Source organism: Cyprinodon tularosa, unplaced genomic scaffold (genome assembly GCF_016077235.1).
Source record: "Cyprinodon tularosa strain WSP-4 unplaced genomic scaffold, ASM1607723v1 ctg490, whole genome shotgun sequence".
Classification (NCBI taxonomy): Eukaryota; Metazoa; Chordata; class Actinopteri; order Cyprinodontiformes; family Cyprinodontidae; genus Cyprinodon; species Cyprinodon tularosa.
Genome location: NW_024039219.1, coordinates 493,197 through 506,052, shown reverse-complemented (window position 1 = coordinate 506,052; position 12,856 = coordinate 493,197).

The window sequence follows — 12,856 nt, the reverse complement described above, 5'->3', positions numbered from 1 at the left end:
AAATAATAGGTCTTGTTTCAACAGCAGTAATAAAGACATGCTTGAGAAAAGACTTGTCTAATTGTATTACATTTGTTCTACATCATGTCAACCATAAATGCAGAAAATTTCAGCTCTCTAGCTCCAACAGTTCCAGAGCTGTGGGGTTTTGAACTTTTGGTGTCACCAGCGTCTTCAAACCTCTCCAACTTGTGCCAATTGACCCATAGAATAACACTGAAGCATTTTCATGGCCATAAAACATTTATGAAGTAAGTATTTTTTTTTTCACTTTTTTTTAGATAACAACATGTAGCATTTATAAACCTAAAAAAAAACATAAAAGTCTATAAAAAAAAAATAGTGAAACAATAAACAATGTGAGGAAGTCTATGGGCGTCTGCAGCACTTTTTTCTTTTCTCTCCACTACTCTGAGACAACTGGGCCACCAACTATTTACTTCATGATTATACTATATTTTATGCTTGCTAAAAACTCATAATGTTTAATTATGATTACATGAGACATATTTTAAAAAAACTGAATTCAAAAAATCAACTGCTGCAACTAACCACATCCCTGGGACGGTTGCAAAATGTCAGAAATCCTTTGATTTCCCATATAAACATGCAGTCATTTTTTCTTTGTCTAAATAAGAGTATTATTCAAAGTATTTCTTTTGTTCGTAAAACTTAACTAAACCGTATTCGTGGGCTCTCTCATAAGAGCACAGACATCCGATAATGAAACAAAATATTCAAACTTTCACAAATACTACTTTTACTAGCACGGCAAACCCTATTTATGATATTCATGACATGAGAAATTACAGTTTTGAAACGTTAAAAAAGGTTTGAAAACTATTTTTTTTTTTAGAGCATAGACATCTTGAATATCTACTGCACTATTTTTGCATTAGTCGTACCAAAGTTGTCACTCATTAAAAACAATGTGTTAGTTAGATGCACAGATTGTAGCCCATGCTAATTATGTCATTTCAATGTAAACTAGGTTGTAATTGATCCATATAAATGGTCAGGAAAGCATGATGAAAATACATCACACGACAAATAATCTACTTTCATCTATAAAAAAATGTTTTAACCTATAAATGTATAAAATGATGCTTAATGTGTCTTCTGTCTCGCTAGTAAGGATGAACCAGCCGAACATTTTCAGCTTATCAATGAAGTGAATCTGGTTTAATTGCATGAAAACATTTTGTTAAAGAAAATGCAAACAAGTAATGAATATTTGATTTGAAAATAGTTTTAATCAGAAATTTTGATGCCATCTGCTTTTGTTTTCAGATTTTATTTGAATTTTAGGATTAATTAATTTTCTTTTTACAGATTCTATATATATATATACATACATATATATATATATATATATATATATATATATATATATATATATATATATGTATGTGTATATGTATATATATATATATATATATATGTATGTGTATATATGCAGGATCTGACCAATCCATCTGTTCCTGGGAACGCTTTGCTGATAAATCCTGTTTTCCATGTTAAACGCAGCATTTTATCATCTCCAATTACAACCAAATCTCCAGTTTTAAGCAGCATAGGTTGTTGGGTCTGTGAGGTGACCTGAGGCCCTCCCCCGCCCCCCCATCTGTTCCAGAATTGATCTACCAGTCTAAGCCAGTATTTCCACCTTCTGGTCAGTTGCTCTTTATTTGCATTTGTTGTCTGGCCTGCTGTTCAGAAAGGCTTTGAAAGGTAATGAACTGAGCCTCTTTCCAATCAGGAGAGAGAGAAACTTTTTTAAACCACTACACAAAGGTGAGGGTTCTTGAGTTGATGGCGGCTTCTATTTCTGACAGTAAAGACGTTAACTCTTTAAAGGAGAAGTCCAGTCAGCAGGGAATGATCACTGGATCGTTATTTATACCTAAAACTATTATGTTTGCCGTGATTTAATGAATTTGATGTTAATCAGTAAAAGTATAAAAACAATAACTTGTGGGAGCGGCCATTTTTGTCCAAATATAGTAGCCCCTCCCTCCTGCCATCTTCCAGCAGTGACGTCACGGTGCGGTAAGCCTAGCGCCATTCTCCCCGCTTTACAAGCTAAATCAATGGGAACTACTAGACACATCTGCAATCAACAACAATTATTGAAGATTTCCAGAGGACTTCACCATTGAAATTCACCAGAGCTATAGTGAAACTGACAATGCCCACGTGCATGGCAGCTGGGTGCTGGAATACATCGGGTAAAAGTGAAAAAAAGAGTAATTTCACCTTTCTGATTCCTGATCCTCCACGGACGGGTTGGTCGTTGGATCGCCAACTTGAAGAGGGAGGATTTGCCATCGAACTTCTGGCCAGAGAAAAAACCCGTAATATGTAGCCAACATTTGGAAGAAGAATGTTTTCAAGATGACTTGGATAATAGCGCGTTGTGACAAACACCAGATACAGCAATGGGACTTGATCAACAGCCGATACCGCACCGTGACGTCACAAACCAGTAGGTGGCAGTAGTGTTCTTTGACAAACATGGATGCCTCCAGTAAAGCACATTCAGATGTAAATTACTCTGAATTAAAAACACTGATCATTTATTGAACAGGATGGTATAACCGTCAGGGTTTGGTTGAGGTTTTGAGGACCCAAATGCAGGCGAGGAGGCAGAGGTGAGTTCTTGAGGATTAATTGAATAACTGAGGCAAAAATCCAAAAACCAAAGAACAAAATACATGGAACCAAAAACCAGACAACTTTTTGGGAAAAACTCACGTTGGGAACCAGGAAAAGAAGAGGAACCAGCACTGAGGAACTGCACAGGGAGAGTATATATGCGAGACTGAACAAAGATAGGACTGATGAGCTGATTGGGAGCAGGTGTGCACAGAGGAGTCTAGAAGGAGCTGGGGAAAAGGAGGCCAACACAAGAGAGAAACAGAGGCCAAGCAAGAAAAACTAATAACTCAAATATACACAGAAAACACAACGAAATAGGAATAAAACCAATAAAACTAGAAAACTAAGAAAAACATGGATCAAAGTGAAACTCAAAACTCAAAAGAAAACTTAACAGAACCAAGACCGTGACAATAATTTCATATTTAAAGAACTTTCAGAAGCTTGAATTCTGAACATGACCAGACGTTTCCTTTAAAATGTAGAGATTACCCACCCATTACTCTTTGAAGCATCCCTTCACAGAGAGCACTAGTCGTTCCCTCCCAGCAGCTCTGGTCTCTTCATGGATTACCAACCCCTCCTTTAGGTTTTGTTCTGCTGTCTTGAATGTTTGTACATTGTCTGTATAGATTATTCTGCAGAGTTCTCTCTGTGAAACAAATCTTGTGATGTTAGGCGAGATGCACTACGCGTATCATGTGAAAATTGCCACATATGCCGTCTTCATGTTACTTTTGGACTTCAAATAAAGTAAAGCTGTAAAGTTTACCCCAGAGATTTCAAATGCTGCTATAGTTCTGTCTCTGGGTGTGTGGCAGATGTTTGATTTGCTGCTTTCACCTGAAATATGTTGCAAATAGTAAGTTTGAAATGCATTTTTGGATTAACTGTCTGATAAATGGAATCCAGTACTTTTCGCACAAGTGAACCAGAGTGTCTCTCGCTCCCAGAAGCGGATTTAGGAAATGAGGGGCCCTAGGCAGAGACAGGCAGGGGCCCTCTGAATGGAGAAGACAACACATAGAACAGCTCCATTCTACGGATAGATAAATATTAATAGAATAGACATCCATTATCTGTTCTAGGTTGTGTCCCTCTCTTCTTGTCCCTTTTCTTCTTGTTTTCCTCTCTATGTTTTGTACTCAGCCGACTTTTCATGCTGTCTCTAAAGGAATGAAAGATTTTTTCCAAGCACTAAGCTCACTTAGCTGATTGCTCCTTCCTGTGTTTCCAAAAAGGCCAAAGTAAATAACCCAGTCCTTCTTTTCACTGTAGACAAGCCATGATCTGCTTATCTGTTCTCCATTTTTCATTTGGATGAAATAATAGCTGCATGAATCATGACAGCAGACAAGATAGAGGAGAGCAGGAGGCGGGGTTACCAATCTACTGGCTCTGGAGAGCAGAGTTCGCTGCTTTTAGATGTTGTCTCCAAAGTCTCCAGTAGCAGAAAAAAAGTCTCTAGATTTGGCGCTAGGAGCTTTTTAGAAATCAAAGTGCTAGAGGGGTCTGAAAAGTGGCTAAATATAGCGACTAAAGCGCTAAGTTAGCAACACTGCTCTTTGCATGGTTTGTTTTCAAATGGTTTGCTGCTGTCTGTTTGGACCTTTCTGAACATGTGCAGCAAATTGACTGATCCAACATGGTGGACACTGAAGGGGGGGGGGGCTGAGACACAATTGATATTATAAGCGTTCTGAATGCATTTTAGTGAAAAGATAAAAAAAAAAAAAACATAATTAATCAGCACAAAATAGGAATAGTTGAATTAACCATATGATTTTATCAAGAGTTCAGACCCACATGGAGAGAAACCAATTCAGAGAGACCAGGGGAAAGGTTTAACAGGTTTATTGAAGAGATCATGCTGAAACAAGTGTAGCTCTGAACGATGCTCAACCGGAACTAAAAAGTTAGGGGAAGACACAGTGGTTAGTTCAGGTTCAGTAGGAAATTTGGTTCTTGAACTTGAAGAGGAGAACTTGGTTGCTGACTCACGTTTCCAGAGAAGTTGTTGACTCTTTGAATCCAGTCTGTATGCGGTAATTCCAGTGTTTGTCTGATTCGGTGGAGGGTGGACAGGGTTTACCCTGAATGCGGTTGTTTGTAGGTAAACGGAGAAACTGACTGCCACTCAGATTTCCTGCTGTACTTGAACGGGACATAGTGGAGATGAATCCCTTTCTCAGTGTGAAGCTCAAATGATCTCTTTAGGGGAAGTGGATTCAAACCTCCAGTTTAGGCGGACCAGAACCAGGCGCCTCCTGGTGGAGGAAGGGAGACAAACACAGAAACGCAAACACAGAGACAGGAATCCTGACACAATACATGTGAACAGAGTTTTATGGGGCCCCCAGGAACTTGGGGCCTTAAGCAACTGCCTAGTATTACCTGATGGTAAATCCTCTCCTGGCTGTAGTTGATCAAAAGTTGGGGAAATCTGTGACTTGAAGGTAACAAACATGGGTGCTGCTCAGTGAAACTCAAATCTGACTGATGTGGCCTTCCTCCTACACATATTAAACCATTCTCATCGAGGACAGACTTAAAGTCTCTGATTTTTGAATCCTATCGTTCCCACTTTTTACCTTCTTCTTCTGTTTCTCTTTAATAACTGTTGATTTTTGTTTCACGTATCCAAATCCTTTCAGCTTCTTATATATTTGCTGTTCTGTCATTTCGCCAACTTTCCTTTGCTTTGACCGACAGTTGTGAAGAAATCTGTTAATCCATGCTGTCACTCTTAATACCCTTTGTAGCTTGCTGTATTTTTCCAGTTGCAACAATGGTTCAGTCTGCCGCCTTTCACTATTACTGAGGTTACTGAATGCTTTTCAGAGCACTTCCGGTGTTGCATCTGCAGGTCTCTTTCCAAGTATTTTATCTTTCAGAAATGGCGGCCTGACCACCAGAGCTCTTCCTCTTTCAGCTTTGTTAAAGATCAACCTCTTGTGGTGAGATCAGCTGAGTTTAGTTTCCTATTACAATGTCTCTAACAATGGCAGCTGGTGGAGTTTTCTCCAGGGGGCGCTATAACTTCAAAATAGACATACAAAAAACAATCAAATGTATACTAAGGTATCACACCATTATATTTATATGAATGCCAACAACAAACAACAACATTGTAAAATGTTCTGCAAAGTGCTTTAAATCAGTCCTAGCTGTCTTTATCCATGCTGGTTCAGATTCTGACGTTTGAAAAAGGAGCCAGGGAAAGCAGGATAAAGCTTTAGCCTCGCTGCATGCAGTTAGCCTAGCCTTGTTGCTAAATAATCCTCTAAACCTGTCCATCAGCCACACTTTCTAGCAGACAACTGTGACGTCAGCGCTGTGGAGGGAGGTGGGGAGCAAATAAAGCTGCTTTCAGCTCTGGCTGCTGTCGTTACCCCCTTCTACACGACGCACAATCAGGCTGAAAGTCGGGCCGATCGAAAAACTCAAGCATGACTGGACAGTCGGCCTGAAAAGGGCAAAAAAATCGCACAGTGTAAGCACGGCATTACCTGTAACTTATGGCCAACGTACGCTGGCACACGTCAACATACTTGCCGTATGTCGACGTGTGCCAGCGTACTTCAACTTCAACTTCCAACATATTCCAGCGTTTTTGCCAGAGTTTTCGTACATCAGACATACGCTGGTCTAAACCTTCAAGGAGTAACAGAGGCTTTACTTGCCAACCTCGCTCCAATTAAAGCTCCCGTTAGCTCCAAATGGGAAAGGGTTATTGTCAGGGGTGGAAAGTAATGAATTACATTTACTCAAGTTACTGTAATTGAGTACTTTTTATGAGTAATTTGTAATTTTCTGAGTAGTTTTTGAAATATGTAATTTTTACTTTTACTCAAGTAAATTTTAACCTAAGTAGTTTTACTTTGCTACATTTAAAACCCCCTCACGTTACTACGGAAGAGGATTAGGGCCACTGGAAAAAAAAAAAAAGTGTACTGATTTTAAAATTTTATTTCCATTTAGTATCGGAAAAAAGTCAGAATTCTGACTTTTTTCTCAGAATTCTAAATTTTTTCTCGGAATTCTGACTTTAATCTCAGAATTCTGACTTTTTTCTCAGAATTTTGGATCTTAATGTAGATGGGCACCATGAAGGAAGAGATGTGGAGCACTCAGCTTCACTGACAAAGATGTGAGTTGTTTGAGGTGGCCAGTGACACATTGGTGGAAAATGACGGAAATAGGCAACTTTTTACGTGCCCGAGGGGTCCCCTCATTAATGGAGGAGCAGAAGGTCATTAAAACAAGAGAGCATGTCTCTAAAACAGACATGGCTATGGCTTGATGCTAACATGTTTGTTATCTGTCAGAATTCTGAGATTAAAGTCAGAATTCTGAGAAAAAAGTCAGAATTCTGAGATTAAAGTCAGAATTCTGACTTTTTTCCAATATTAAAATGAAAAAAAATTTTTAAGTCAGTAAACTTTTTTTTTTCCACTGGCCCTAATCCTCTTCCGTACGTTACTGTGTAAAAAAATAAAATAAAATAATAATACTGATGGTGAAAAAATGAAATGTGGCCCAGCCTTGCATTTACCCTTTGTATTGTCTCATAATCCAGTGCTGCGCTTCGGAAGATGGCAGCTGCTAATCACAACGTAGGGAGTATGGATGAGGAAAGGCCTGAAGAGGAAACATATTCTGGAGACGAAAGCCAGAAAAACCCTCGGCCATATTTGGAAGGATTATTTGTTTTCAGATGCACAAAAGGGAATAATGTGATAATGCATTGCAACATGTGCCTGCCCAGCAAAACGGAGCTTTCGGCTATTAAAACATCAACGTCCAATTTATGTAAAAATGTGGCGGTAAGTTAGTTATCATGGTGTCTGTTGGACAGTAGGGTTGAAAATAGTTTGCACTTTATGGTTCAGGCTGTGACTGTCCTTGTGCTGTGAGGAAGTATGTTCTTTAGCCCAGCTGATCTTTTGCAGTGTGGATTTCCACTGAAATACGCCTTGAAATCGATTAAAACACCTTGTGCTCAATTCGATTCATGACTCATCCTTTTTATGCATTAAATAACTTAAAGTAAATAAGTAACTTTTACTCAAATTACATTTTAAATTAAGTAATTTTGTACTTGAGTAAATTTTGAGATGGGTAATTTAACTTTTACTCTGAGTAGAATTTAGGCAAAGTAAAGATACTTTTACTCAATTACAATTTTTTAGTACTCTTTCCACCTCTGGTTATTGTTTTGATTGGAGCCACTCTGGTTACAGTTTCAAAGTGCTGCTGTGCAGGAAAAGGTTTGACCTTGGCCCACTGTCTGATATGATAGCCTTTGTGTTTTCCAGTTAGCAACATTCTTATTGGTCGTTTGTGTTTGGCTTGAAGGGAAGAAAATGAGATCTGTGAAATGCAATTTGAAAAGAACGCCATTCGTAAAAAAAAAAAAAAAAAAAAAAAAAAAAGAAATAACAAAATGAAATGATGTCCATAAGGCTAAAGGATATCTGGATTCAGCACAGCAGTCTGGAGTTCTATTCCCCTGGATAGAGTTCTACTTTTGATCCTGCAAATATTAAAGGAAGCAGAGGTAGGAGCTGCAATTTGACATATTCGCATTGATCCATGTTGTACTGCCCCCAGTCTCCCCCATTCCTCTTATTTTTATTATGAGCTTTTTTGTAGTTCCTGGAAAGCACAAAGACACACTGACATACCAGACTGTTTAGGAACACTGCCACAACAAAAGCATCCGTCAGACTGACGTGTCCGTGCAAATACCAGAAGCAAGAATACCTACAAGTCACAACAAGACAAAAGAGGCCGCCTGCTAAGCATTAATATTGCTATTGGGAGAAATGTGTCACATTTTCACAATGTGGTTTTTTAAATCTTATCCCATCAGAACTTCTTAGAACGCCCTAAAGGCAACAGATCATTGTTCCACCCCCTTACTCTCGCTCTGAGAGTCTGACCTCACGGTTTACTGTTAAAATAATAAACCACAGCAGCTGCCAAAGACTTGGTTTGGCTGCTTTGTCTAACGTGCAGTTTGCATGTTCTTGTTTTGTTTGTGAATGTGTGGGCCTTCTTCTTTTTTCGAACACAGATTGAGGCTGATGGAGTATTTCTACCTCGGTGGTCTGATTCCCAACACACTCATCTGGTTGCCAGCAGCACAGGGGCTTTGAAACGTCTGTGCCCTAAAAAGGAAACCCATTAAGGTCTAACCAATACCTCACTATGTGATGAAAAACAATCTCTTTACCACTAGGTCTGGTTCAGCCCACAAACCGTATGTCTGGCCACAGCCTCATTAAGCAATGCTTCCCCCAGCTCTGGTCCTGATAGGACCACTATTCTGGGTGTTTACTCCACTGATCTCTGTTTATTCCCTGGATCGCTGATTGCCCGTTGATAGTACAGGGTTGAAGTGAAGCCAGCGGCCGCCATATTGGTACTCCCTAGTTAGTTAAATCCAATAGATTTTTTCTTATTTTTAATGGAAATTGTCTTGTTCCATTGACAAAGTGTCTCATTTACTGCACTTACTTTAAGAAAATAAATACTTTTAGGTTTCAGTTTTTTACAGTGTGCAGGTATACCAGTGGTTCTTAGTTTTAGTCCGTGAGGCAGACACCCTGTCTATTTTTAAGGCTAGGCTTAAAACTTTCCTTTTTGATAAAGCTTCTAGTTAGAGTGGCTCAGGTTATGCTGCTATAGGCTAGCCTGCAGGAGGACATAGGGACCCCTTTTTCCTCATTCTGCTTCATTCTCTCCAATTCTGCAGTATTTTTAGTTCAACCCCTAATGAGTGTTCTCTTTCTCTTTTGATTTGTCTCCTTAAAGTGCCTTGAGATAATATTGGTTGTGAATTGGCGCTATTGAGATAATCATAATTGAACTAAATTATGCAATTTCACAGACATTTCTTTCTTTGTTTGGGGAACAAGTAATGTCTCCTATAACATTTCCAGGATTAAAGGACTAATGTCTCAGCATGATCTGGAAAAACTAATCCATGCGTTTATTTTTAGTGGAATTGATTACTGCAACAGTGTTTTCACAGGTCTGCCTAAAAAGTGGATCAGACAGCTGCAGCTGATCCAGAACGCTGCTGCCCGTGTCCTCACTAAGACTAAGAAAGTAGAGCACATCACCCCAGTTCTAAAGTCCTTCCACTGGCTCCCTGTATCTCAGAGAATAGACTTTAAAATACTTCTGTTAGTCTATAAATCTCTGAATGGCTTAGCACCTAAATACATCACAGACTTGCTATCAGTGTATCAACCCTCCAGACCACTCAGGTCTTCTGGCTCCAGCTTGCTCTGCAGACCTAGAACCAGAACTAAACATGGAGAAGCAGCATTTAGTTCCTATGCTCCACTTATCTGGAACAAACTTCCAGAAAACTGTAAAAGTGCAGAAAGCCTGAGTTCCTTTAAATCAAGACTAAAAACACATTTGTTTAGGATTGCCTTTGACTGTTCTAGTTAAACAGTTCAAGTAAAACATATTTTCTTTAGTCCAACTGTTTTTAATATTTTTTTTCTGCATTTTTTATTTTATTTTATTTATTTATTTATTTTTCCTACATGCTTTGATTCTGTTTTATCTTCCTGTATTTTAATCATGCAGAGCACTTTGCATTGTCTTTGTACTGAATTGTGCTATACAAATAAATTTGCCTTGCCTTGCCTATAAGAGGATACATACTGACACTTGATTCAAAGGAAGTGTTTCCCCAAAAAAACTGTGCTACGGCGTCCGTAAATATCCAGTTATCATAAGGTTTAGGAAGGATGCAGAGATGAAATGATTGGCGTTGAATGTCCAGCAATACCAGAACTTAAGCAAAGGGTCCTAAGAACAGGCTGGCTGAAGCTGGTTGTTTTACTGTAGCTAACTGTTGTTAGCTACAGTAAAACAAGTCCTGTACCTGCATAGACTGAAAGGCAAGCAAGAAATACAGCTTGCAAATACTCTCAGAAATAATGACTTTAACTCGATAGAAAATGTCCTGTAGGCTGATGAAGCTAAAGTTGAAGCTTTTATCCATAAGAAAAAAACATAGTATTTTCAAAGAAACAAAAGGAAAAGGTTGAAAATATCAGCTGTGCTGCTGCCATCAACACCTTTGTTTCTAGATGTTGGAGCTTGGCCTGTTTTCCAGTGTAGTCCTGTTTCTCTGACTGTGACTAACTGGATGTGCTCTCTTCATCCTCTGACATGGGAGCTGGCTCGGAGCTCGTCTGCCTGGCTGTGTGTTTCCTGGACGGGGCCGCCTGTGGAGCTGGTTGACAGTTGCCTTTTGTATCTATGCTTCTTTTTCTATGTCTGCTTCTGTCTCCTTGAACCCCAGTGGGCCTCAGCAGATGGCCGCTCACACTGAGCCTGGTTCTGCTGGAGGTTTCTTCCTGTTCAAAGGGAGTTTTTCCTCTCCACTGTCGCTACAAGCATGCTTAGTGTGTGGGATTGCTGAAGAGTCAATGAGTCGATGCAATCAGCTGGTTTTCCTTAGATAGAAAACTTTGAATCAATCTGACTGGATGATCTAGTGAATTAAAAAAGTGAAGTATAGTGGTGGCAGCAGCGCATTTCACAGAACAGATAGTAGGGATTGGACAAGAATATTCTGTTAAAACTCTGAGGCAACAAGGCATCTGCCAGGAAGGGACAAACATCCTGAAACCTACTGAGAAATTGTTAAAACATCTATATGTTGAAATAAAGTCAGTTTAAGGAAACTATTCAACGTCAAAACGCCCTTTAACACCAAACTGTTGAAACTGTGTTATTAACTCACCGAACATTATTTAAACTTTTTTTTTTTTCCTGGGGAGGATCCTAAAGTCCTGATCTCCAAAACACCATCCACACACACGCACACACACACACACGCACACACACACACACACACACACACACACACACACACACACACACACACACACACACACACACACACACACACACACACACGTTCTGCTATATGTAGTGAGGACCATGTGTTGACTCCCATTGACTTCCATTGCTTTTTAGTCCTTTTCAAGCTTTTCTATGCCCTAACCCTAAAACTAACCCCAAACCTAAACATTACCAATGGATACCTCACCCTACCCTAACCCTAATCCATTGACACCTTAGCCCTAAACATAACAGTTGGCAAAATTGCTCATGAGGACCGGCAAAATGTCCTCACTTTGCAACAACTGGTCCTCAATGTGATGGTGAAATTGGAAAAATGGCTAAACTGGTAAACACACACACGGTAGTGTTTTTTTGACTTATGGGGGCATTACATTGACTTCATTTTCTATGGCCTAACCCAGACCCAAACCCTAACTATTACCAACATATATCTTGGTGAAGATTCTCAGTCATGCAGGTCATAGTCAGTCCAAAAAAAGTGAAAAAACTAAGAACTTTGTTTCCAACTTTGAAGACGTTTCTCTTCTATCCAGGAAGCTTTTTCAATTCAAAATGTCAGAAATAGCGTTTAGTTCCAGGTTTTATCCAGCAGCCCAACAAAGTCTTGTTTTGGTTTAGAAAACATGCAAATAGAAACGGACGAACTGGTCATTCTAAAGGGGTGGACCCCTTTGTTTTCATAAGCTATGTAAAGATTTATGCAAATGTATGTAATAGTTTAAAATATGTAGCCTAGAGAACATAACCATAACCTCTCTCTGGTATTTATAATTTCTATCTAACATGCTGAGTCTAGCTTTAACTTTTCCTTCCTTAGCTTTCTCAGTTCTCCCTCTGCACACAGGGGCAGAGTGAGAGGAAGCAGACTGGCAGCAGGCAGCAGCCCGGTACCGGTTGAAACCTGTTTGGCTTGCATCTGAGAAGACACTTCCTCCGCCCAGTGCATCATCAACCAAACCAGAAAGAGCTGGAACTTATGTTCTACTGCATGCACAAAGACAAAGAAAGGAATCGATTACTTAACAGAGTCTTTTTATTTCCCAGTTAAGATGTTTGCAGACAAAATATTTAAATAGTTCGAATCTGATGCTGCGTTTAAGTACTATTATATTGAATCTGTTTTCTTGGTTTGCCAATATTCTACTTTTTCTTGTAGCTTATTTAATAGGGGGTGGGTGACTTATTTAACTACAGTGTCGGACATATTGAACAAACAAACAAACAAAAAAAAAATAATCTTTGCATTTTTGTTTTTTAATGAACCATAATCCTTAGACTATGAACGAAACACTTTTTT